The 25416-nt window shown below is 42.8% G+C and overlaps 1 long non-coding RNA gene across 1 annotated transcript; it reads left to right on the top strand.

Annotated features, from left to right (window-relative positions):
- The first annotated feature begins 875 nt into the window (after positions 1–875).
- Positions 876–24819, top strand: Gm41328. The gene is made up of 5 exons (XR_875352.3): positions 876–1032; positions 6119–6261; positions 6828–6990; positions 9178–9316; positions 24736–24819. It is a non-coding gene; the product is annotated as a predicted gene, 41328 (long non-coding RNA).
- Positions 24820–25416: the final 597 nt, after the last annotated feature.

Below are 25416 nucleotides of genomic sequence, written 5' to 3'. Positions count from 1 at the left end.
GCAACTGGAGAGTCCCTGTCAGGCAGCTGCAGGGCCCTGGTGAGTCTCAAAGGGAGGAGGATGGCTTATCTTCCAGTCAAGACTGGTGGCTGGAGAGTCCCTTGTGGGAGACAGACTAGGAACTGGTGCTTTTCAAAGGGAGGGCAAGGAGGCAGTGACGTCCTTGGAAAGCAATTACAGGGCAATGGGGCAACCTCAATAGAGTTGGCTAAGAGGGGGGCACAAAGGGCTTACCTGAGTCTCTGTCCCACCTGGGCAGGCTGGAGAGTCCCTGGGGTGGCGGTGTGGAACCTGGGACATCCCAAAGAAGAGAGAGGGGCAGGAAGGAGATGGCAGTCTAATGTTAGAAAATCCTACATTGTATCTTTTTAATATGTAATGTCCCATTTGATGTTTTTCCAACTACAGAGTTTTTTCTTATTGAAGCATATTCTTTGGCCTGATTGTCTTTTATTGATCAACTTATGAAACATTTCTTCAAAAAGAAAATATGTTTAAATATTGAAATAACTTTTCTCCCTGAGACTTCAAGGGTATAAATTTCAAAATAAATATCCTTTGATTGATTTATCATTACCATTATTAGTTTATAATTGATCAAAATAACATATGTGCATACTGTGCACTTTAATAAATAATTGCTACCCAAAGAAGTGAAGTATTGGTACTAACTTTCTGGATAAATAGAGAGTGAGGTTTATATTGTCCCATGGAAAAAATTTTTTGAATTGTCCTTTTGTTTTGTATCCAAGTCATTCACGTATTAATGTATCTGTAAAGTATTATTATTCTTATTTTAGCAAAATGGGTGAAAATGGAGGAATGGCTGGGAAAAGATAGCTGTCTCACTGCCTTAAGGTGATTTTTTTGTATAGGTCAGTTCTATACATGAATACATGTTTGATAATTGTGCAACCACAACTCGTCCGTTTGGAAGCTGAATTTCCTGTGTGCCCAGGCCTGTCTACCAAGGTCCTCATGCCCATGTAGCCTGGTTTGAAGACTGCAAAGGACACAAGGAAAATGATCCTGGTATGACAACATTTCTCTCTGCTCGCAAGTGGTGTATTCTTTTAAATAATTTACTTCATCTCAAAGCACTAGGTCTCCTGTTTCAAAGGATTTTGGGGCCCACCCAGCACCCACATCTTGATCCCTGGAATCTTCCTGGGATGTGGCTAGTGATGTTTGTAGAACTGGAACTACAAGCATCCTTGGCTGTATTGTCTACATTATCCTTTCAAATCACCAGATTTGAACAGCTTCCTCTTGGTATTTCAGATTTTTGACATTGACCTCTGACCTTCACAGTAACTAAAATGGAACATAAGAGAGGGAGCAGAGCTTTGTGGCCTTCATCCCTCTTTTTTCCCCTTCCTTTTAGTTTTTTTGGCTTATCCAATACCTGGTTTCTACAGTTTGCATGACTGACTCTGTGCTTGAATAACTGTCTTAGAACTTAGCATCTAAAGAGGGAAAACTTCTCCACCACTTCCAGGAGACATTCATTACAGATCATCCTATACGTCTGGTCAGAATGGGCTAGCTGATTTTTGATAAGGGCAGAATTTGGCAGTAAGCCTGGCCTCTTTGAGTCTCCCTCTGGCCCCAAATCACTCTGGAGTCAGTTTGGAGGCTACTCAATGTCCCAGTTATACAAGGCCGGATTGAATGACAGTAGCACTTTCACCTACATGATCTTCATGGAGGACTGTTCCTACCTGGAACTTAGGAATAAGGGTCGTTTGATGTTTCTTTATCCCTGGAAAGGGAATGATAAACCAGAACACAGGGAAGTTGGGACAGCCCCTGAAGAGCTAAGGAATGTTCATCTTCTTAACCAACAGGAGGGTATGGCCTCCCATTTTTTGAAGTGTTATGTTTCCAAAGGTTCCATGTCTAACTGACCCAGAGGGGCCTCCAGGCCACATTACTTGCTTCTCCCTCCAGCACAGCCATCTGAAGAACCAACTGTGCCTCTCAGGTCAGGGTAGACACTTGACAAAGAGGTGGGCGGTTGGGAAGTCTCAGGAGGGGTTTAAGGTGGGTGTGTCAGGATCAAATTTTCGATTTAACGCTCTGTGAGCAGTCTCATGGAGGATGCTCAGGTTACACTGGGGTGATAAAGTTGTTATTGTGCTAGAGAAGGCCAATGAGTTTTCCTTGTGTGCTGCCTGTGTTAGGAGCTGAACCCTGACAGCTCTGGTGTGCTGCGGAGGCAGTGGCTGTCATGTTAGGATGGAGATGAGCAAACCAGACTTTGCTTTGGCAGAAGGCTAGTTTGGAGAGCATTTCCTCTAAGCTGTCTTAATAGACACCGAGCTCTGGACTCAGTCAGTTTGAGTTTTATCACCAATGGGTGTGCAATCACCTTGGGCAAATGAGTAGAGTACTCTCAACCGGTTCCTTACCAGTGGCCTACAGTGATATTTTCTTCTACTACACAGGTTATTAGGACAGTTCTGTTCCTAGTCTGTATGTCATTGTGCTGCCTGTTGTCTATTTTCTCCTAGTGTTGAGGATAGAGCAGGGAGAGCAATAATCAAAGGAATGACAGGGAGGAAGGTGAGTACGGAGCAGGTGCAGAAGTTGAAGGATACGTTGTCCCTACAGTGGGCAGAGATGATGCAGTTGGGCTAAGAAGAGCCATCTGTGCTATTGGATTCTAGCTCCAGAATCCTAACAGGGTAGAGGTTAAAATGGTCTGAGACCATTTAAGTTTGGGCCCCAGGATCTGTGGTATCTGCATAATAATGGTGATGTCTTGAGGTAGGTGTATTAGTCAGTGTGTGCCGGGGAGATAGATGGGGTGAGCTGGGAGTGATTCATTTTATTTTAAGGAATTAGCTCATGTGATTCTTGCTGTTAAAGTTTGCAGGGGTCATCTGGAGATCCAGAGAACAGGATGATCTATGATAATCTGATGACAGAACTCATTTTTCATTGGTATAGGATGGCTTTTCCTCAGCTGATTGCTCCCATGGTCTCAGTTGCCTTCATGTCACAGTGAACAATGATATCTCCTAGATCTCTTCCAATCTTTTATCTCTTTGTCAACCTAGATTGTACATCATACACAGCCGCCTGAACTATGAGTAACAACCTTCATTCAAAATCACAGACCTAGGGGCCCGAGAGCTCAGCAGTTAAGACTGCATGCTGCTCTTGCAGAAGAGCAAATTTCAATCCTCCATTGGCCTCTAACTCCAGTTCTAAGTGATCTGGCACCCTCTTTTGGCTTCCATGGAAACTGCACTCATGTGCACAAACCTATATTTAGCACACACATAATTAAAGAATAAAGATTAAATGAAAAATATTACAGTTTTAGCTGGGCATGGTCTTTGACACTGATGATCCCATCGGTGGGAGAGGCCAAGGCAGAAGGATAGCTACAAGTTCAAAGCTAGCCTGGACTATATAAGACACCACCTGTCTCAAAAACAGCCTAGTGATTTAATTATTCTTCTTGTTAAAAAAAAAATCCCAAACTTAAAAAACAAATCTAAAAACCACTGTATTAGTCAGGGATCTCTATAGATAGAGTGAATGTATATACTACCAACAGAAAGATCAAGAATCCAGTAGTTTCTTCAGTCCGTGAGGGTGGATGTCTCAGCTGGTTGTCAGCATACACTGGAATCCTGAAGAAGTAGGCTGTAATGCCACTGGAGGAGTGGGAGAGGGAGAGAGAGAGAGAGAGAGAGAGAGAGAGAGAGAGAGAGAGAGAGAGAGAGAGAGAGCAGGCAAAGAGCAAATGCTCCTCTGTTCCGTGTCCTTTGCATAGGCTGCCAGCAGAAGGTGGAGCCCAGGTGAAAGGTGGATATCTTCCAGGCTCAAAAGATCTGGATTAAAGGTGAATCTTCCACTTCAAAGGGCTTATTTAAGAAAAATCCCTCACAGGTGTACCCTTGTCACTCATGTGTTTTAGTTAATTGCAGATGTAGTCAGGTGGGCAACTCAGAATAGCCATCACAAAAACATTCACAGAAACATTAGACTAATGTTTGACCAAATATCTAGGCACCGCAGACAAGTTTGAAAGACACATAAAGTCAGCCATTGACTAACTCTCTGCATAAGAGATTATACCTGAGCCACGTATTTTATTTACTTCCTTACCTGACTCTGGCAGGTGGATAGAAGCTACAGTCCTCACTGTAGCACATGTCCTCATGATTATGAACAAGATTTCATCATCAGAAACATGTGATAAAGTTAGCTGGCTGGTCTGCAGCCTCCTGGCTACCATCATAAGTGGAGCGAAGGGAAACTTTCAAGCATGAGGGGGTCTTTGGCCTGGATGTATGTATGCATGCTTGTGCTGTAACTTAGATGAGCTTAAAAGCAAGGCATGTTAGGATGTTAAGAGCACGGCTCTGGACATGGAGACACCCACCTGCTAGTCCCAGTGATTGGAAACTAAGCAGCAGGAGGGTTGAACTCTAGCAGGTGATGGAGACCAGACACATCATTGCCTAGGCTGTGAACGCAGCCCAGACTCCAGATCTCTGTGTCCACAGAAAAGTGTGTGCTGGGAACAGAGGAGCTCCTAGGAGCACTGCTAGGACAGTGATGCTTTCCTCCATAAGATGGCGCTCGGGATTCATCTTTGTGTGTGTGGTTTTCCTTAGATTTTTAAAAAAGAAAGAAAGAAAGAAAGAAAGAAACTTCTACCTTATAGTCTATTTTAGAATCCATGGCAATATGACTTGTCTTTCCTAATTTACAAAGCAGATTTCATATAAGTTTATGATTTATAGGGACCATATTTCTGATAGCTGCTTTTCATCCTTCTGGGATGTGGTAACAAAGGGAGGGAGGGGAGTCTTGCAGTCTCTTGCTCCTTCCTGGGTTCCTCTCCTCCCTATGGAGTTCATGGTCTAGCTAGAATTTAGATCCATCTCCTCTTATATTAAAGGCTGGCTTTGAGAGGTGCCATGCAAGAGGGAAACCAAGATGGCATTATTAGATGAGGAAGAAAAGATTAAAATTCTGTGTTTAAGTTTACTAAGCAAAGGCAAGAACACCAGTATGTCATGAAAGAAAGTAGCACATAATTTTTCTGAAGACTGTGACAGCCAGGCTTCCCTGTGACAAAGCTAGTCACCATAGATTACTTCCTAAGAGCTGTACAGTGGAGAACACATTTGGCTATGAGTTTATGACATGCAGAAACTTCCAGAAAGGAGAATATGAAGGAACTTTGACAACTGAGAGGAAATCTTGTCTCTACTTCTCTCTTTCTCTCTGTTTGTCTTAGGGGTCTTTTGTATATTTGTTTTTATTTTTGCTTTTGTGCGTTATTTGTATTACTTGTTTCTGTTTCTCTTTTGTTTGTTGTTGTTAGAGAGAAAGAGATAGAGTTAGAGATAGGTTATATCAGGTAGGAGTTAATCTGTAAGAATTTACACTGTCAGCAGGCTCGGTGGTGCACACCTATACTCCCAGAACACTGGAGAATGAATGCCGGTTGCAGGAGAATGTTAAGAAGTTAAAGACTAGCCTGGCAGTTTTCACCAATGTACTGTTCCTGGGCCATATCAGCCATACTCTAGGCCAGGTCTGGTACCCAGGAGCAGTTAGTTCACACAAAATGAACTCAGTGGTATTTTTTGTGTACTTTTTTGGTTACATTTTGTTTTGTTTCTGAGTTTTAGATTTTGTGGGTTATTTGTATTATTTGCTTTTCTGTTTTTATTTTTATTTTTGTTGAGAGAGGAAGAGATAGAGTTAGAGATAGTGAGAGAGACAGAGAGAGGGACACAGGGAGACAGGGGGAGACACAGACAGACAGAGTGATAAAGAGAGAACATGAGTTTGGGTGGTAGGGAAGGGGGAAGGATTTGTGAGGAATCAGGGAAAGAGAAACATGATCAAATTATACTGTATGAATTTTTGTTTTGAATTAAAAAAGAAAACAGCCTGGGTTAGAGGGTGAGACTTTGTCTGAGAACAGCATCGTCTACGTTGTCATCATCATCAGCAGCAGCAACGGGCTAGGGAGATGATGACTCTGTGGGCTCTTGTGTACTTGTTACACAAGCTTGAGGGCTTGAGCTTAGATCTCTGGAACACATCTGAAAACCCAGATGCTTATGTTCATCTGTAATTATAGAGCTTGCGGTGAGAGAAGAGCAGGACACGTCGCTGTGAGAACTGAGAATTGCCCAGAATTCCCTTGTCGGCCGCACAGTCCTCATCATGTGCTGACACGGCAGAAGCAACAAGAGAAAACCTGCTGCAGAAAACAGGTGGAAGGTGAGACCTGACTCCCCGACATTTCCTCTGTCCGCCACTGACACTCTCTAGTATGCTTGTGCCTGATGTACCCCCAGCCCCGCAACACACACATCAGCACCACCACCAAAAACAAAGATAAAGAAAAGGAAAGGAAGTTAGAAAAGACCACCTTGGAAATCAATACATAGTTAATAGCATACATAAATCATGCTCCTTTGTAGTTCACAAAGGGACCACAATCATAATCGGGATTTTTTTCTTGCATTTCTTTTTAATAGATGAGAAAGCAAAGGTTTTGAGAAATGAGATGATTACAAGGATGTGTTTGGAATCTTACAAGTGACCGTTCTCATGGAGAAAATGACAGATTCTGAAAATACTGAGATAGAGTCGTGGGGACTGTGTGTGTTTATGAGTGTGTGTGTGTATGTGTGTGTGTGTGTGTGTGTGTGTGTGTGTGTTCCCTTCTCATGACATGGATGTTGAGAGGGTGTTAGGTGCTAGAAGACCTGGAGAGACCTATGTATTTTGGGTGCCATCATGGTTTCTAAAATTCATATGTTGGTGTTTAACATCTCTACTAGCTTGGAATGATACTGTACTTGAAGATGAATCCTTCGAAGAAATCAAATCTGCTGGGAACTTGACATTGGACTTTGTATCTCCAGAAGAATGAAAAATGAATGTCTACTCTTCAAACTGTAAAGTCTAGTGTTTTGTTGTAGAGACCCCACCAAGCAAGTATGGGTAAGGCTCATTTTTATCTTCTGTTGGAGAAGGAAGGGGCTATTGTGGATATTTTGGTTAAGATTTATTTATTTTTGGTGACCCTAAGAGCCTTTCATGCTAAGAAGTGCATTTGCTGTTTGTGAGGTTGCTTGAACCCCCTAAGGATTACAGTCCCATGGTTAGAGAGTAAAGAGAGACTGTGAGGGAAACAGAAAAGCCCATGGAGGAGCTTGGAACTACATCTAGGTTTCCCATCAATTTCCAAGGGGACTCAGTTTGGGAGGATTGCCCAGTTGTTTGCCTCTCACATGTGGGGGATTTGAAATCTCAGATGGGGTCTATGGAATGAAAATGGCATGGTTGCCTCCACTGGGGATTGAAGGAAGTCTTTTCAAGACTTTCCAGAGGACCAATGGATCTTTAGAAATTTTCCCCTTGGAAAGAATTCACTAGAGCCAAGAGAGCCACATGGGGGTATTCATTCAACTTCCCGGCCTAATCACTTAGACAGGGGAATCCCGGCCTTCTCAGGAAATGAAAGCACATTAGAGGCCCATCTTGCCCTTTGGGCTCTAATCTTGCTTCTGAGACTAAGGGGCTGAAGATGTGACATTGAAGGTTCCTAAGGCCTACGCATATGGCATTTGAAGCTCTAGAGAAATTAATGGGTACACTATTTGCTGAAAAGCCTCTTATTTACATAATAGCTGCATTGTCCCATAAGCCAGAACATGTGAAGAGGCATGCTAAGAGGCATGGACGTTATGGATCACGCTAAGAGGTATGTAACACTAAACATATTGACAAGCCATTTAGACAAGGAAGGTCAAGGTAAGACTTGAATTTGAAAAAGAGCCGCTGTTGTGTAGGGTGGAAGATGGCCTCAAAAGGGTTGAAATAAGAAGCAGAATGATCAAAGCTGATACTCTAGCAAGGTGGTCACAAGTAACTTGAAAAGAAGTAGAGACATGAGAGTTGGGGTCAGAAAAGATGGCACATGGTAACTGACTATCTACCATGGCCAAGTAAAGGAAGTCTAGGGAAAATTCTAGATTTCAGCATCCAAATGAATAGGTGCCAATACCAGTGACATAAGAGATGGGAAAGCCCACTGATCAGGTGCAGATAGGCTCCTGGAACTTAGGAGGGAAGTTCATATTGACCAATTCAATATTGTTATCAAAACATGCACTAAAGTCTGAGAAAGATGATCTGGGCTTGAAGATGGAATTGTAGGGGTAATAAGAATATATAATTGGGGTAAGAAGTATAGTTTCCCTTGCATGTTCAAGCATGGGAGGAGCCAGGAGCAAGTAACACAGATCCTATGACATCATCACGTTAGGCTCCCAGGTCCTGCAGAATCTAACCCTGAGTCATTAACTTGTAAACCTGAGTGTGCCAGCTACCCACCCAGAATCTCTTCCCTTGTGCTTTTTAGGACCAGAATTCTACTGTCCTTAGATGTGTGCCTCCTTCTCCCTGACTCAAGGAAGGCTGCCCTCATCCTAGCTTCATAGATAGAGCTTGATAAGTCTGCACATGACAGTTTCTGATCACGTCAATCCTTAAGTGAACCAACATGACATGACCTAAAATGTCTCTAACTGGACTAAAAATGGGCATTTCTACCACGTGCTGGAGGTGACTGAGGATTCTGAGCCTCAGGTTGAGGCTTGAACTCTGGAACAGTGAGGCAGAGCGAATGGAGATTTCTGATGATGGTGGTTGTATTAATCCACTTGGACTGCCACGGCTAAACTCTTAGACTATATTTATAATTTATTTCACAGCCTACAGGATGGGAAGTCTAAGGTCAAGACACTACAGATTCAGTCTAGTGCTGACCTTGTTCTTACAGGTAACAAGCACCCTGTGGCTGTGTCCTCACCTAACAGAAGAGATGAGGCAGCTCCCTTCTACCCCACTATGAGGACATTGATGAAGAGAGCTCTCATGACTTAGTCATGTTCTAAGCAAATATTGCCAAACCCTAGGCATGATCAACTGTATTGGTGCTATTAATGCTGATTGATGGTACTTTATTCTTACCTGACCTTAGCCATGCTAAACCACACTGTTAGCCTTGGTATTGGCAGGAAGCCATGACGTTTATCCCAGTGACTATGGACAGGTGTTTTATTGGTTCTTTGTAACAAGAAACTTTTAGTGTTCTAGTATGATATGTTTGCTTTGGCTTTCCAGAATGAGAACACTAGGCTGTGGATCATGGCTGCTTCTCTAGCCTGGGCCCTGGAATGGAATACAAGCTGTTGGGAACCAAGAGGAGAGTCATTGAGACTGGACAAGTCAGGATGAATCCGGAGGAGCTCAATCACACCTAGTAGGTAATGGCATGAGTGAGAAGTAAATGTGTGCTGTTATAAGCCATTAGACATGTAGAGCTATTTTGTTATGCAGCATAATCTAATGAGGACTGACTATAACAAGAAGCTGGGTTATATCCAAGGGGACTCAGTGTGTACTTCCTGAGACTTAAGTAAAATATCCATCATTTAAGTGCTGTAAGGCAGCCTTTTCTGTTACTTTCGGACAAAGCTATCTGCACAGCACATGACTACCATTTTTAGTTATCCCCACCCCCAGAAGCATCTTGTGGTTTTTATTTTTTAGTATAATCTTCTCTCTGTGGAGCCCTGCACCACCTGCTAAGTTTTACTCATCCCTCAAAACCCAGATCAATGCTGTTTTCCTGCAAGATCTTCTTTGATTTTCTGTGAAGAGTTATTCTTATAAAAATTCAGTCCTTTTCAAGCACATTGCGTTGCCATTATTGGTTCCTTAGACAATAGTGTGTGTGTGTGAGAATTAAAATATTTCCCACCCTTTAGAGCTGATTACTTGATGATCAGTCAAGGAGCTCTCTACCTTTCTTTCAGTATCTCCTAGTTGCCTGTAGTTCTTAGTCTATGGTGGGTGTGACGCTATGTGATTCCCTCTTCCATGTTAGTTTGTCTATTGACTTTGTATTTCTTTGGGTCTTGTTTAGGCAGCTATACTGTGAAGGTATGTTGGGGCTTCCCTGTCATTTCTAGAGGACACAGTCTCAGCAGTGTTCTTGCACCTTTGTCTTAGCCATTTCCTCTCATTCCTAGAGTATCCCTGCTCTAGTAAGTGGCTCAGGAAAATCTGCAGAGCAGGCGAGTCAGTTCAGAAGTATATTCATATGAGGATTACTGAGAGGAGACACGTGTTAGTTTAAGCATCCTCTCTGGCTTAGAGGTTGCTGATAAAGTTAGACTACATGGGTAGCATTATGCAGAGGCAGCTGTCCTTGAGAAAGGAGGAAAATAGTAAGAACCCAAGACTTTCTTCATCATCAGACCAAGGCACCTCAAAAGGTCACCGGGCCCTGGAATTTGGCAGAAGTTTTATTTGGAGATTCACAGAATTTACTACCCCCAGAGACTCATTCTTGCCAAGACTATATGACTTTTGGGTCTTTTGCCTGAGAACTCTATGTCATCTTGTGGTCAGATGAATTTAACTTGGCATCTAGCTTCAGCCTACACTAGCATTGATCTAGGTTCTGGATTCATGGGGGCATTTCAAATGATATCCATCAGGGAACCAGATACCCACTTCATAGATAAAAATACCCATATCATAGATAAAGGCAAAGAGAGACAACGCAACAAACTCAAGGTCTGAAAATTTACACAGTTTACCTGGAGCCTCAGCTCAGAGTCTCGGACTTTAAGCCCAATTATTTTTTTTTATTTTATGGCCTATAAAACAGAAATGTTATCTGTTATGAACTTCCATGTTTCTGAGATCAAATGAGATAATATAAATACAATTTTTATTTAGATACTATTAAAAGTAATCATATTTTTTTTCATTATGTAGGCCAGGCTGGCCTTGAATTCAAAGAGAGCCTGTCTCTGGCTCCCAAGCGCTGGGATTAGAGTTGTGTGGCACCATATATATGTAGTAATCCTTAACTAGAGTTTCTTTTCAGGAACTTCACCTAATGGACTGAGGGACTCAGAGATTCTAAAAGTATATGTTGCTAGTAGAGAAACCTATTTGGTGGAGAATATGGACTGCTCAGATAACTTTCCCATTCGATTGTGGATGGAGATGTGAGACACCCACCTTTCAAAGTGCATTATAATAATCTACCCAGTGTTCTTTGACCAAGCTCTCATTTACTAAATAGTTGCGATCCTGTTTCTTTTTCCAAACTTTTAAACGCTTGCTGTAAAACCTATTTGATTAATTCTTTTTACCAGAGAAAGATAGTGGGGTTCGGAGAGGTTAAGCACTTTACCGAAAGTTACACAGGTTATAAGAGGCAGAATTGGCTCTTCAATCCAGATATACTAAATCTAAGCAGCACATTCACACTTTCTGTTTCTATTCTTCAACCTCTCTGCTTTTATTCTCAGGGGTGATTCTGGGGAATTCCTCTACCCTGATGTATTATCATGACTTCTAAAAAAGATTCAATATATTTTATTCAGTTGAAAATCGTGTTTTGACCACTGTGTGGTATACATTTGAGGTCATGGTTGACACTGGCATGGATTTGGAGTTAAGTTGTCTGTTCGAGTGTGGACTTTTTTACACCTGAACTCTGTATGTAGGTCAAATAAGGACACTTAATAGTTTGGACGTGAAGTTGAAAGCCAGTCATGAATTAAATAAACTTTAAGTAAGCCAGACACTTAAGACATAGAAAGGCAAATGGAGCTTAGCAGAACAGCTGAGGACCTAGGCCAGGCTGACCCACTGTGGTCTGTAGGTCAGCCTGGCTCTTGACTATTCTCATATAACTCTTAAGGGACAAGAATGCTTTTAATATTTTTAAATAGCTGGAAAAATATGGAAAAATGTAGTTCATATATAATCTGATAATGTCTGATGTTGTTTCTTGCCTCATATGACTTGCAAGAAGTCACCATCTGGCCTTTTGCCAGCTCCCACATAAGGCCTTTCTTTCTCTTCTAATGAAATAGGAAGGACCCAGCAGCCTGATTTCAGGAGCATCTTCTGTTTTCTGTTTCTTCTCTTCCTACTCATGTTAGTAGACATCCTTCATTTCCTGTGAGTCTTTGTGAGGTGCTATGTTACACAGCATGGAAATGACATCCTTTGTTTCCTGGCAGGTCTTGGTGAGGTGCTATGTTACACAGTATGGAAATGGTATGTTCAGAGGATCTCAGTGGAGGAATTGCCTCTATCAGGGGGAAAATGGTTTTGCTGCAGATGAAAGGACCCTTGGAGAACAGTTCTTCAGTAAACCTTGTAGAGTCCTTGGCTTCACACCATCAAAGCCCCACCAGGAGCCTTCCTGATTCTATTCCTTTATCTCAAAAGTGCTAGGAGAAACCCTTCTCATTGTTGGAAAAAGAAAGACTTTCTATTTTCTGCTGAGAAAAAGCTCCCATGCACCAGGAGTGACTGGGAGGTTGTCGGTTGAATTGTTGTAGGCAGGTGCACTTCCCTGATTTCAGGGGTCCACAGCAGGGCTTTGAGCTTCAAGATCCAATGAAGCTTCGTGCCTGTTCCTCTCCTACTCCACCTTCTTATGAATCCCAGATGTTTGATTTTGGAGGTGGGGATGAGAGCTCAAAGGAATTGTGCCCAGTGCACAGTGCCCCCTGTGCTTTCAAATGGAGCCAGTCAGCAAGAGGCAGAGCAAAGCCCTGGAGACACTTGCATGCTGTGGCTTTGAAATTTCTCCCCCTCCCAACCCCTGTCTGCTCCTCTGTCCTTATTGGAGGTTTAAATGAGGCCTTTTCAGGGTCCTAGTGGGACACCCAGCGTCTTTGGTCTTCACTGGTGAGTTGGTTGCAACTTTTCTTTCTGCAGAACACCAGCCCCACTCTTCTAGGACAGCCTTTCTTTCCTCCTTGCTCCCATCATGCTCTGGTGCTCTTAAGGGTGTCCCTCATCTGTCATCTGCTGCTCCTGCAATTTAGTCTCACCTGTTAAACACTCCAAAAACCAAAGTAAGACAGGGGCCAGGAAACCCTTTCCCTGTATTTCCTGCAAGTATGGAATTGAAACAATACATTTGTTTTCAGGAATATGCTTGTGGTGTGTGTGTGTGTATGTGTGTGTGTGTGTGTGTGTGTGTGTGTGTGTGTGTGATGTGTAGTCTATGTGTATGTTTGGTCTGTATGAGTGTGTATGTGTGAGTGTGTGTGTTTGTGTGTATTTCTCTGTGTGTGTGAGTATCTGTGTTTGTGAGGTGTGTGTTGTGCATGCATGCGTGTGTTTCTGTGTTGTGTGTGTAAGTATGTGTGTGTTGTGGTGTGTGGTGTATGTGTACATGTGTGTCTATGTGTTGTGTGTCTATGTGTTGTGTGTGTCTGTGAGATATATGTTTGTGTGGTGTGTGTGTGTGTGTGTGTGTGTGTGTGTGTGTGTGTGTGTGTTTTGATAGCTTTGGGTGAATATGCTTTGAATCCATCTGAAAGTAAGTGGTTAAAACTCCGGTGCCCCAGTCTGTTCCAACCTGAGGATACTGAAACAAAGCACAGCTCTGTGCTTCCTTCCTTCTCCCAGACAGATGCTCTGGATACTTCCTTCTGCCCCGTGGGGAGCCCTCAGCACCATCTCCAGTGTGTTCAGCAGCTCAGCCCCCTTCACAATTCCTATGCCACTTGCTTTTTCTTGACCCCGTGTTCTGGTCCAGCCTCAGGTTCTGTGAGGTGTTATCTCTTGCCTCTGCCTCTGAAGGGAGGTTGACTCACTACCAAGGCCACTATTGGGGTGGTCTCAAACTGTACATCCTAATGAGATCCCAGGGACACACAAGTCTGCATAAGTCTTGCTGTGTTCTTCTGTGAAGTAGAGAGACTTCCTCTGATCCACTGGGGTCACCTCCTGTCTCTCTCTCAAAGTAGAAGCCCTGTGTAGTGGGTCAACAAGGTTGATTGTGGGAATGGCTCCTTTGTTTCTTTCAGTCTCCACCAATGTTATCCCAGACTGTAATTTTTCTCTTATCTGTTACTCAGTGTTTAAGGCAATATGTATGGGCTGGGCTGTATTCATTTCTAACCCCCCAGAGACAGATCACTTAGTACAATAACAGTTACTTAGTAAACACTTGTTGACATGAATGTCAACAGAGGAGTCCTTTGTGAACATGGGCACTCTGAATTGAATCAGGAATAATGAAGTGGAAGGGAGACAGGGGTGGGGAGTGTAGAAGTTGTCAGAGGCAAAGCACAAAGCAGCCAAAAAGAGATGAGGAACAGGCTCTAGGGCTGTGGGTGCCTCGTGGTGGGCTTTGGTATTTAATAATACAGGCTTTGATTTTCCATGCACGAGGCTCAATTGTTTCTGTGTATAGGCTGCTCTGGAGAAGGGGAGGAGTTCTTTTTCAAGTGGGACCATTAACGAAATCTGTAAGGTAAGGACAGGAGTTAAATCTACAGTTCTGGCCCCCTTTCTTGGATAAATTTCAGAGGGGATCCATGCAGTGGTCAGGGCTCAAACCAGAAACGTGGCTGTGGTTATTAATGCCAGTCACTGGAAGCGGGAAGACATGTGCTGGCAAGCTCTGGTGGTCAGGGTTGAGCTTTGTCTCAAGATTTCCTTCCAGAGTTCATTAAGCCAGCCTGTGGCACCCTGGCTGAGGGCAGCAGCAGGTCTGTAGGACTGCAGTATAGAGGAAACACACAATCTTCTACCAGTGAGGCATGTGTGACTTTCAGAAGGGTGAAGTGACTGTCAGAAGGAAAACCCCAAGTCAGGAACATTCAGCCATTGCTGTACTTTCAGGGACAACATAAGATTATATATTGTCATCACCATAGTATAATGATAATGAAGAGTGTCTTATGGACATGCTGGTATTCACTAACCCATGGTGCCACTTGCTCCCTTTCCTTTTTCTGTCCCATACCTATATTGTAGACATATGGTACCCATCATAACTACACGTATTAAGATGTGAAGATTATCTTACTGTTGAACAAAAGTTTAAATCTGGATATTTGCTGCTTAACTTTATTATGACAGAGGCACAGTATTGAGATCAGTAAGAAGTTTAGGTCATTGAATTTGGCCATGTTGAGATTATCATTGCATATAACCCAGGAAAACCTAGCTAGCAAACCTGACTTATTCAGTACCCCTCACTACATTGATGAGCTATTATAGTCTGATGGCAAGTTCACTTGAAAGAGTCTAGTCTTACATGTGTTATCAATTAGCCATGTGACTTTGAATAATAAATATAGTTGTCTCCTCACATCTGTGGGCTCTGCATGCATGGATTCAACACGTCACAGGTTGAAAATATCTCAGAAGAAATTATATGTGTACTGAACATGCACAGACATTTTTTTGTCTTGCAATTCTGGCAACAATACATGATAACAAATATTCACACAGCATTTCTGTCAAGTTAGTCTTATGAACAACATAGAGACATGGAAAGTGTACTGGAGGTGTGTGGGAGTCGCATGTAAATATGGTGCCATTGTACAGAAGGAACTTGAGTGTTTTGTGGTTTGGTATCCTCTGGAATCATCTGCCTATGCAACTAATTTCTGTGGACACCAAGGGACAACTATCACAATGGGAATTTGTTTCTTCTTGTTAAAGGATTGTTAGAGGGATTTCTCGGTCAATTTTTGTGTGTTTATTTTAAAATACTGGCTTTTGTAGCTTAAGCAGAAATTAATTTCTTATAGTTCTTGAGGCCAGGAAGTCAAAGGATCAAAGTTCCAACTAGTTTGGTTCTTAGGGCATTTTCTTAGCTTGTAGACAAGAACTCCTCACAAGGAGAGAAAAAGGGCTTTCTCATGTTCTTTGTATGTGTGTGTGCACTGTGGTTGTACCATGTGTGCTTGGAAGTGTATGCTTGCCCATATTGATGCTGGAGTAGGGCAAAGGTTGACATTATGATGTCAAGCTTGGGATTAGTGGCCTTATAAGAAAGAGCTTCCAAGATGGGTGACTAGGGTGCTGGGGGGCATGTGGTGACAGAATTTCTTTACATCACTGTGGACAGCAAGCAGAGAGATTACAGGCAGTGGCATGGAGTAGATATCTTCAAAGATCCTCTCCCATTGATGTAGCACCATCTTCAAATACTACATCTTAAACATCCCATAACCTCTCAAAATACTGCCATCACCCAGGGAGCCACTTACAACCCGTCCCAATCACACAAGCATTTCTTGGAGAACATTTCATATTTGAACCATAACAGGTGAAATTGTGATGGATTTTTGATGACTGCTCCGCTATGATCAATTCTTGAATGGAGTCAAGTTTCTGTCCTGAGAATGTTGTGTTGTTGGTATATTGTTGCACAAAACAAGTGTCTCAGGGACCAAGGGTATTTCTCTGTGTCTTTTGTCAGATTATGATGAAGAAAAAAGACATATATGGGGCTTCCCTAGGGATGGGAATGGTTAGGGCTTCAGACCAGTCCTAGTTTGGATGCTATGTCATGACAGAAGAATATGTAAAACCTGGCATCCTCACAGCCCCTGGGGCCGTGGGAATTGATACAATCCCTGTGGAAAGCAACTTGGCAGGAGCACAGAGAACCATCCAAAGGCTCACTTTGCTTCTGGGAGGTTATCCCAAGAAAATAATCTTGAAGAAAGAGAAAGTTATTCCTGAAGGCATCACGGGAAGCATTGTTATCTGAGAATAAAAATCAGGAAATGTATGAGCCTCAGGTTGGCAAGGTTTTTCTGTAAGGGGCCAGACGATACACATTTTAGGCTTAGCAAACTGTACAGCATCTGTCTGTAATACTCAAGTCTGTGTTAGACAAGACACCACAGACCATGTGTTGGGGAGTGGGCATGGCTGTTGTAGGGCAAGGGACAAAAGCTCCCTGCCATCCTTGACAGAACAGGGGTGATTGCTTGCCAGGCTGATGTGGCTTAGAAGCTCACAAAAATGGGGACTGTCAGGGAAACAGGATGTGATCTAGGGAGGGCGTACTGAGCTTGGAAAACACACAACAATGTGGAATAAATTCTGGTGCCCAGCAGAGCAGACAATGGATGGTAAGTGATTCTCTTTGGCGCTGAAATACAGGTCAGTAGCCCAAAGTCTGTCGAGCTGTGTTGGCAAGAGTCAGGCTTTCTGGAAATACTGAACTTAGTGAAAGTTTAAGGAAGGGATTGACGGTGACTGTTTCTAGGGTAAGTCTTCACACAGGTAAGGGAACTTGGCAGAAAGCCTCTCTCTGTGCTGGTGGGATGCAGGTAAGATACAACAAGAATTGGCTTGGGATTTTCACGTGTGTGACGTGCATGCGTCTGCGTATGCATGTTTGCATGTATGTGTGGTGTGCATCCAAGCATGTGCATATGTGAAAGCTGGAAGTTGATGTTAGGAATCATCACTGAAGACTTTTGCATTCTATTCACTGAGAAAGGATCTCTCAGTAGCACCCAGGGCTCACCTAGATGGCTGGTCTTGCAACCCAGCTTGCTGTGGGGATCACCTGTTTCTCACTGTTAGGGCTGAAATTACAGGTGGGCTGTCATACCTTCATGTCATTTGTGTGGGTTCTGGGCTCCCAACTCTGGTCTGAGTATCACACTTACCTCCATGGCAGGCACTTTAACCATGGAGCCATCTCCCCAACCCTCAGCTGCTTTTTAAGGGATTTAAATTTCCTTTAGCTAAAACTGTTCACCAGGTCCCTAAATGTGATACTTTTGGTGTAATGTTAGATAACCCCTAAATCATACACACCTCCCAAAGATAAAAAAGAATGTAAAGAGAGCCTGAAAGTCAATAAAAAGTATATAACGAGCCAAATTTGCTTCCAAGGTTAAAGTTTGTGAACTCTTATTCTAAATAATAGAGCATGATTGAATTGCATAGATATATAATAGATATAATTGCTCAAATGATAATGAAGAGGATTAGGTAGTTCACAAGTTATGCTCACAATATGTGAAAAAATGAAGGATAGAGAATAACAATTTCACCTTAAGATACTGAAGATGAGAACAATGGAAATTCCGACAAAAGAATATGACTGTGTATATATTTTAACCAACTTTTCTTCAGGATTTTGTCTGTATTTCTTCTGCAGTCTAATTGGCATTTTTTCAATGTTCTCATTCTGTTTTCCATGTTTCTTAATACTGGTTCATATTTCCCTCTTTTTCTCTCTATTCTATACTCTCAGACATTTCTTTCTGGGTGCATTTTTGGCTTACTAACTTATTCACTGTGTTTAAAGAAAATTAATGTGAACTATCCTCATAGCAGGACACCATTTTCAGGTGACCAGCCAAGTGGTATTAAGAATGTTTTAAGTATAGTGTAGCCATCACCTCTAACTATGTCTAAAATGCATTTGTTACCCCAAAGGGGACCCTACACTCATTACCTAGTCAGTACCAATTTGTCTTCCTCTCGTTGGTTCTTGGCAAATACTTGTCTGCATTCTATATCAATTTACCTATTCTGAGAATTTCTTTTCTTTTTCTGTTTTTCAATTTTATGTAGCTCATGTTGCCTCAGGCTCTGAATGCTGGGGTGACTTGTGTGCATCTCCAAGCCAGGCTGACAATTTCCTCAAGATGAAACCATGTCACATGTGACATTTGTGTCTAGCTTGGTTTCAAGGTTTGTCAATATTCAAATATGTGCCAGTAGTTCACTTTATGTTGTATTATATGTGTGTGTCTATGTGTGCACACACATGTGTATGTGTATATACCACAAATTGCTTATTATCCATTTGTTGATAGCCTGTCTATGGACTTTTTCTTTGTTAAAAAATAAAGAAGATTCAACATTGTACTTGAAGTCCTAGGCAGAGCAATTAGACAACAAAAGGAGATCAAGGGGATACAAATTGGAAAGGAAGAAGTCAAAATATCACTTTTTGTAGATGATATGATAATATATATAAGTGACCCTAAAAATTCCACCAAAGAACTCCAAACCCAATAAACAGCTTCATTGAAGTAGCTTTATATAAAATTAACTCAAACAAGTCAATGGCCTTTCTCTACAGAAAGGATAAACAGGCTGAGAATGAAATAGGGAAAGAACACCCTTCACAATAATTACAAATAGTATAAAATACCTTGGCGTGACTCTAACTAAGGAAGTGAAAGATCTTTATGATAAGAAATTCAAGTCTCTGAAGAAAGAAATTAAAGAAGATCTCAGAAGATGGAAAGATCTCCCATGCTCATGGATTGGCAGGATCAATATAGTAAAAATGGCTATCTTGCCAAATGCAATCTACAGATTCAATGCAATCCCCATCAAAATTCCAACTCATTTCTTCAACGAATTACAAAGGGCAATTTCCACATTCATCTGGAATAACAAAAAACCTAGGATAGCAAAAACTCTTCTCAAGGATAAAAGAACCTCTGGTGGAATCACCATGCCCGATCTAAAGCTGTACTACAGAGCAATTGTGATAAAAACTGCATGGTACTGGTATAGAGACAGACAAGTAGACCAATGGAATAGAATTCAAGACCCAGAGATGAACCCACACACTTATGGTCACTTGATCTTTGACAAGGGAGCTAAAACCATCCAGTGGAAAAAAGACAGCATTTTCAACAATTGGTGCTGGCACAACTGGCTGTTATCATGTAGAAGAATGCGAATTGTTCCATTCCTATCTTCTTGTACTAAGGTCAAATCTAAGTGGATTAAGGAACTCCACATAAAACCAGAGACAATGAAACTTATTGAGGAGAAAGTAGGGAAAAGCCTCGAAGATATGGGTACAGGGGAAAAATTCCTGAATAGAACAGCAATGGCTTGTGCTGTAAGATCGAGAATCGATAAATGGGACCTCATAAAATTGCAAAGCTTCTGCAAGGCAAAAGACACCGTCAATAAGACAAAAAGACCACCAACAGATTGGGAAAGGATCTTTACCTATCCCAAATCGGACAGGGGACTAATATCCAATATATATAAAGAACTCAAGAAGGTAGACTCCATAAAATCAAATAACCCCATTAAAAATGGGGCTCAGAACTGAACAAAGATTTCTCACCCGAGGAATACCGAATGGCAGAGAAGCACCTGAAAAAATGTTCAACATCCTTAATCATCAGGGAAATGCAAATCAAAACAACCCTGAGATTCCACCTCACACCAGTAAGAATGGCTAAGATCAAAAATTCAGGTGACAGCAGATGCTGGCGAGGATGTGGAGAAAGAGGAACGCTCCTCCATTGTTGGTGGGATTGCAAGCTTGTACAACCACTCTGGAAATCAGTCTGGCGATTCCTCAGAAAATTGGACATACTACTACTGGAAGATCCAGCAATACCTCTTCTGGGCATATATCCAGAAGATGCCCCAACCGGTAAGAAGGACACATGTTCCTCTATGTTCATAGCAGCCTTATTTATAATAGCCAGAAGCTGGAAAGAACCCAGATGCCCCTCAACAGAGGAATGGATACAGAAAATGTGGTACATTTACACAATGGAGTACTACTCAGCTATTAAAAAGAATGAATTTATGAAATTCCTAGGCAAATGGATGGACCTGGAGGGCATCATCCTGAGTGAGGTAACCCAATCACAAAGGAACTCTCACAATATGTACTCACTGATAAGTGGATATTAGCCCAGAAACTTAGGATACCCAAGATATAAGATACAATTTGCTAAACACATTAAACTCAAGAGAACGAATTACCAAAGTGTGGACACTTTGCCCCTTCTTAGAATAGGAAACAAAACACCCATGGAAGGAGTTACAGAGACAAAATTTGGAAGTGTGACGAAAGGATGGACCATCTAGTGATTGCCATATCCAGAAATCCATCCCATGATCAGCTTCCAAACGCTGACACCATTGCATACACTAGCAAGATTTTGCTGAAAGGACTCAGATATAGTTGTCTCTTGTGAGACTATGCCAGGGCCTAGCAAACACAGAAGTGGATGCTCACAGTCAGCTATTGGATGGGTCACACAGCCCCCAATGGAGGAACTAGAGAAAGCACCCAAGGAGCTAAAGGGGTCTGCAACCCTATAGGTGGAACAACAATATGAACTAACCAGTACCCCGGAGCTCTTGTCTCTAGCTGCATATGTATCAAAACACTGCAAAGAGAGGCCCATTGGACTTGCAAACTTTATATGCCCCAGTACAGGGGAATGCCAGGGCCAAAAAGGGGGAGTGGGTGGGTAGGGGAGTGGGGGGGTGGGTATGGGGGACTTTTGGTATAGCATTGGAAATATAAATGAGCTAAATACCTAATAAAATATGGAAAAAAAAAGAATCTTTTCTTCATATCAACGGATAAGTGTAGAGCTTACCACTCACCAAAGAAACTTCTCTCTACAGCAACTGGAAACCATTACAGAAGACCACAACTGGACACAATGCAAAAGTCAATGGATTGTGTGGGATCCAGCCCCAGTGGACACATCTGCAGCACAGCTCCTGCATATGTGGCTCTGGGGACATGTCAGAAGAGGTCATGGGAATATTGTAAGATCCAGAATACCTGCAAGCCTGCTGTAAGCCTGCATCTCTTGTAAATTACTGCATAAACAAGGCCATAGCAATGACAATATTATTAGACATGCTACCACAGAGGGAGGACACTCTCAGAAGGTCCTATCCCTAGACAAAGAACTACAGGCAACTAATGACTACTGAGAGAAGGAGAGTTAGTTAACTTCTCCCAGAGATGAGACCTCTGGTTTGTTATCCATGACACGACACATCAGGATTGAGGTCAGTGCTTCACATACACATAAACAAGAAAAAATGGGCTCAGCAGGTCGTATTTCCATATTTGTGTGTGTGTAACAACAATGATGAGCGAAAAAGAGGCTATCAATTTGAGAATAGGGGAGGAGCTGGGGAGAGAAAAGGGAAGGAGAGAAGTGATGTAATTGTATTTTAAAATGTAAAACACCACCATCACCTCCCTCCAGAAAACCTAGAAAGTCATTCTGTTTTTAGTGTAAAGAATGAAGTTAGTGGAATTGAGGAAGACAAGACCAAAGGCCAGAAGGTCAGTTAGTTAGGAGGCCATTTCTACAGGTCAGGAAGCTGAGGTCCTGGCTGAGGGGCAGGTGCTGGCTCAGCTGCCTGCTAGCCCCATGGCTTTGGTGGGTCAACTGTCTGTGACAGATAGGGATCTTAACAGCTACTCCAGTCAATGGCATACAGGGCTTTTTTTCCCAGCAAGAGGTGAGATTGCGAGTGTATATTCAGGGGAGTAGCCACAGGCTCTTGAATCTGACAGAGAATCAGGCAAAGAAGTGCTGGGTAGTGTTCAGTTTTCAATAGCACACTATTGAGTGTGTCTTAGATGCTTTCTTTAAAGAAAACAGAACAAAAGGCACGGGGACTTCTGAGTGTCTTCTTGTCTTCCTGACCCCTGGCTACCTGGTTAGAGTGGACCTTAGGACAATGGGTGGTATAATAGGAACTAAGACAGAGAAACTGCTTGACCTGGCCTTGGCTCTCTGCACCTGCTCATGCATACTGAGGACAAAAGCAGCCTTGAGTTTTGCTCCTCACTTCGTTCTTTCAAACAGGGTCCCTGAGTGGCTGGCAGCTCTCATATTAGCTAGGCTTACTGGCCAGTAAGCCCCAGGAATCTTCCTGGCTCTGTCTTTCCAATTCTGGGAAGATGGGGTGGAGCTCGGGTCTTTCTGCCTCCCCAGCAAACACTTTACTAACTAAGCCAGATCCCTAGGTTACTGCTTTGATTGTTCTTCGAGATATTCTTTAGGCAGGCAGTCACACCAAACAGCATCCCCCATGTACCTTTAAATCCTCCACGCTATTTTTGACAATTCAGACTCATGATTCCTATATTAAACTTAGTTGCGGCTGGGTTTGGATGTGTTCATTCCAAGAGCATCTTGGGACCATTCACCCAGCTCAAGTAAATGGAGCCTACTGCTTGGAAAGCAAAGCCCTGTTTAGTTTTAGGCTCCCTGTGATTTGCCCACTATACTCATAGACCTCACTATGGCAGTAAGTTACCCAGCAGGCCTATAAAAAAGGGTGGTAGTGAAGGGAAGGGTTCCTCCTTAGTGTCACTGTTGGGAGTGAGTACTGGCAGTAACTAGCTGGGTCTGGCTGACCTCAGAGGTGGCTGTGGCTGGAGAGGTGTGGCAGTGACCAGGCTGTTGCTATGTCCTCTGTTACACTCGGTGTACTTCTTATGACCCAAGCCGTGGGAGGGCTGCAAATGGGGAGGCTGATTCATTATTTCCCTGGGGTCTCCCCAGCAGAGGTTAGAAACTGATGCTCGGTGGGCGTGAAAGGGAAGCCAAATCTTTAGACTAGCAGGGAATTTGTTTCCTGGTCTAACTGCAGCCACATGTGATGGTATTGAAAACATATGTGCCTCTGATAAAAGATCACAGTCAAAGACCAGAAAGGAACCAACATAGCATCCTGTTTCCCATCAGACCCCATGCCCTCTGCTTTCAGATGCATTGTGTTACCAGAGGTTGTTTAGAAGCGCTGGGGCAGAGATGGCTCAGGTTCCAGTAGGGCCCTTTTCAAGTTCAATTACCTAACATCCTTACCTAGTGAAATCAGTCATTTATCATAGCTATTTCCAAGCCTGGCAGCCAATCAAGCCACCTGAATTGAATTCCCAGGCATGGCTACCAGAAAGTGGACCAATTCATATGCAGTGGCCCTTGAACACCTTCTGAACTTAAGAGATGAAAACCCGCAGCTTTACACTGACTGTGTATGAATAAGGGACCATGCTGAGTTCCCTAGAGCAGAGAGGGGGAGCCTCACGGGCTCATAGAACTATAGGCAGGGAAAGGGATTGGCTGCGAACACAAGGTGGTAAGGATGAAAAGTCAGGGTTTTTGCAAGAGCACAGAGCAAGAGCTGTGATCAGAGCAGTAAACACACGGGTGCGTCGACTCTTTGAAATTATAAACTGTCAGAAGTTGAAAATCTCCACTGTATAATGCAAAGGGCATCACACACTAAAATCTCCCAAGCTAGAAACAGAGGGGTGTCTACAACATCTCCTTTTTTTCTCTCCATCCTTTCTATTCCAAGTCTTTGCCAAGTCTTATTCATAAACTGTGCATGTTAGTCACAGCCAGATGTGTAGCCAACAGCCAGTCTCCCCTGACCCTGGCTGCTATGTCCCTGCCTTAGCTTACAAATCAGGACTCTGGTGCTTAGCTGGACTCACAGCAGCGTTTTTACTGCTCTTTTGATTAACAGACTTTGCTATCATTAATTCTCTTCTGGGCTTCCGGAGTGAGTATCCTTAAACATTTTGATCAACTTGCCTGCTTAGAGAATATAAAACTTAAAAAGATGCAAAGAGGATAAAACACAAACACGTTAGCACAGTCCCCAAGGCCCTTCTTAATTGGCCTGGGTTTCTCCTCCCAAGTGATTTAGAGACAGAAGTGATTCTTTGATAGCCTTCCCTAGAGGAGGCAGGCATGGGTTTTGGGACTGATTTTCACCAATGCAATGTGGTACAGGTGATACTTTGTCAGCTTCAGGTCCCAGGCCTTTAGAATCTTCCATTTCCTATCTTTTTCAATTCTGCCATGCCCCAGCTGTGGTTCCGGTTGTGTGTGTGGGGGTGTCACATAAAATTCTCACTGTGCTATGGGAACTACAGATACTTTCATTTGTGCTCAGTTATTGTGTGTATGTGGAGGATGATGTGTGGGTGTGTTCATGTCTTATGTACATGTGGACACAGTAGATGTGGATGTATGCACATGGAAGCTAGAGGTCACCTTTGGGTGGCCTTCTTCAAAGGCCATCTACTTTGTTTCTGGACAGGGTCTCTCACTAGGAAATGGAGCTTGTGATTAGGCCAGGCTGACCAGCAGGTGAGCTCCAGGGATCAGCGTCTCCCACCTCTTCAGGGCCACAGGTATGAATACATGCCACCATGACTTTTGTTGTTGTTTGTTTTTTTACATGGGTGCTGGGACTTGAACCCACGTTTTTATGTTTATATGACAAGTGCTTTTCTGACTGAGCTCTGTCCTCAGCTTCTGTGATCAGTTTTTAATCTTTAGCTGACCATTGCTAATATGCCAGGCTTGTGAATGAAGTCATCTATAGTTCATTAACCAGATGACCATCAGTGAGTAGTTGACTGTATCATGCCACTTGGAACATGAGAACCTCCCAGCTGAGCCCTTGTCCTTAGTCCAAAAGTCATTGTTTGTAGTGGAACAATTGTTGCTTTAAGTCCCTGAGTTTCAGGGATAAGCCCCTTGGATATACCAAATGATGATGGGAACAATCTCTTGTCTATCTTCTTGAGCAAACTACACCCCAGTTCCAAATGCCTGTTTGTGGAATGTACAGACTTTAGCCTTCCCATTTTTGAAGATTCAGTCCTGCCTTACCTGTTCTTCCATTTAGAATCATGCCAGTGCCTGGCAAATACAGAAGTGGATGCTCACAGTCATCTATAAGATGGAACACAGGGTCCCCAATGGAGAAGCTAGA

The sequence above is a fragment of the Mus musculus genome, chromosome 15 (assembly GCF_000001635.26).
Source record: "Mus musculus strain C57BL/6J chromosome 15, GRCm38.p6 C57BL/6J".
NCBI lineage: Eukaryota > Metazoa > Chordata > Mammalia > Rodentia > Muridae > Mus > Mus musculus.
This window is presented reverse-complemented; position numbering and strand designations above follow the sequence as displayed.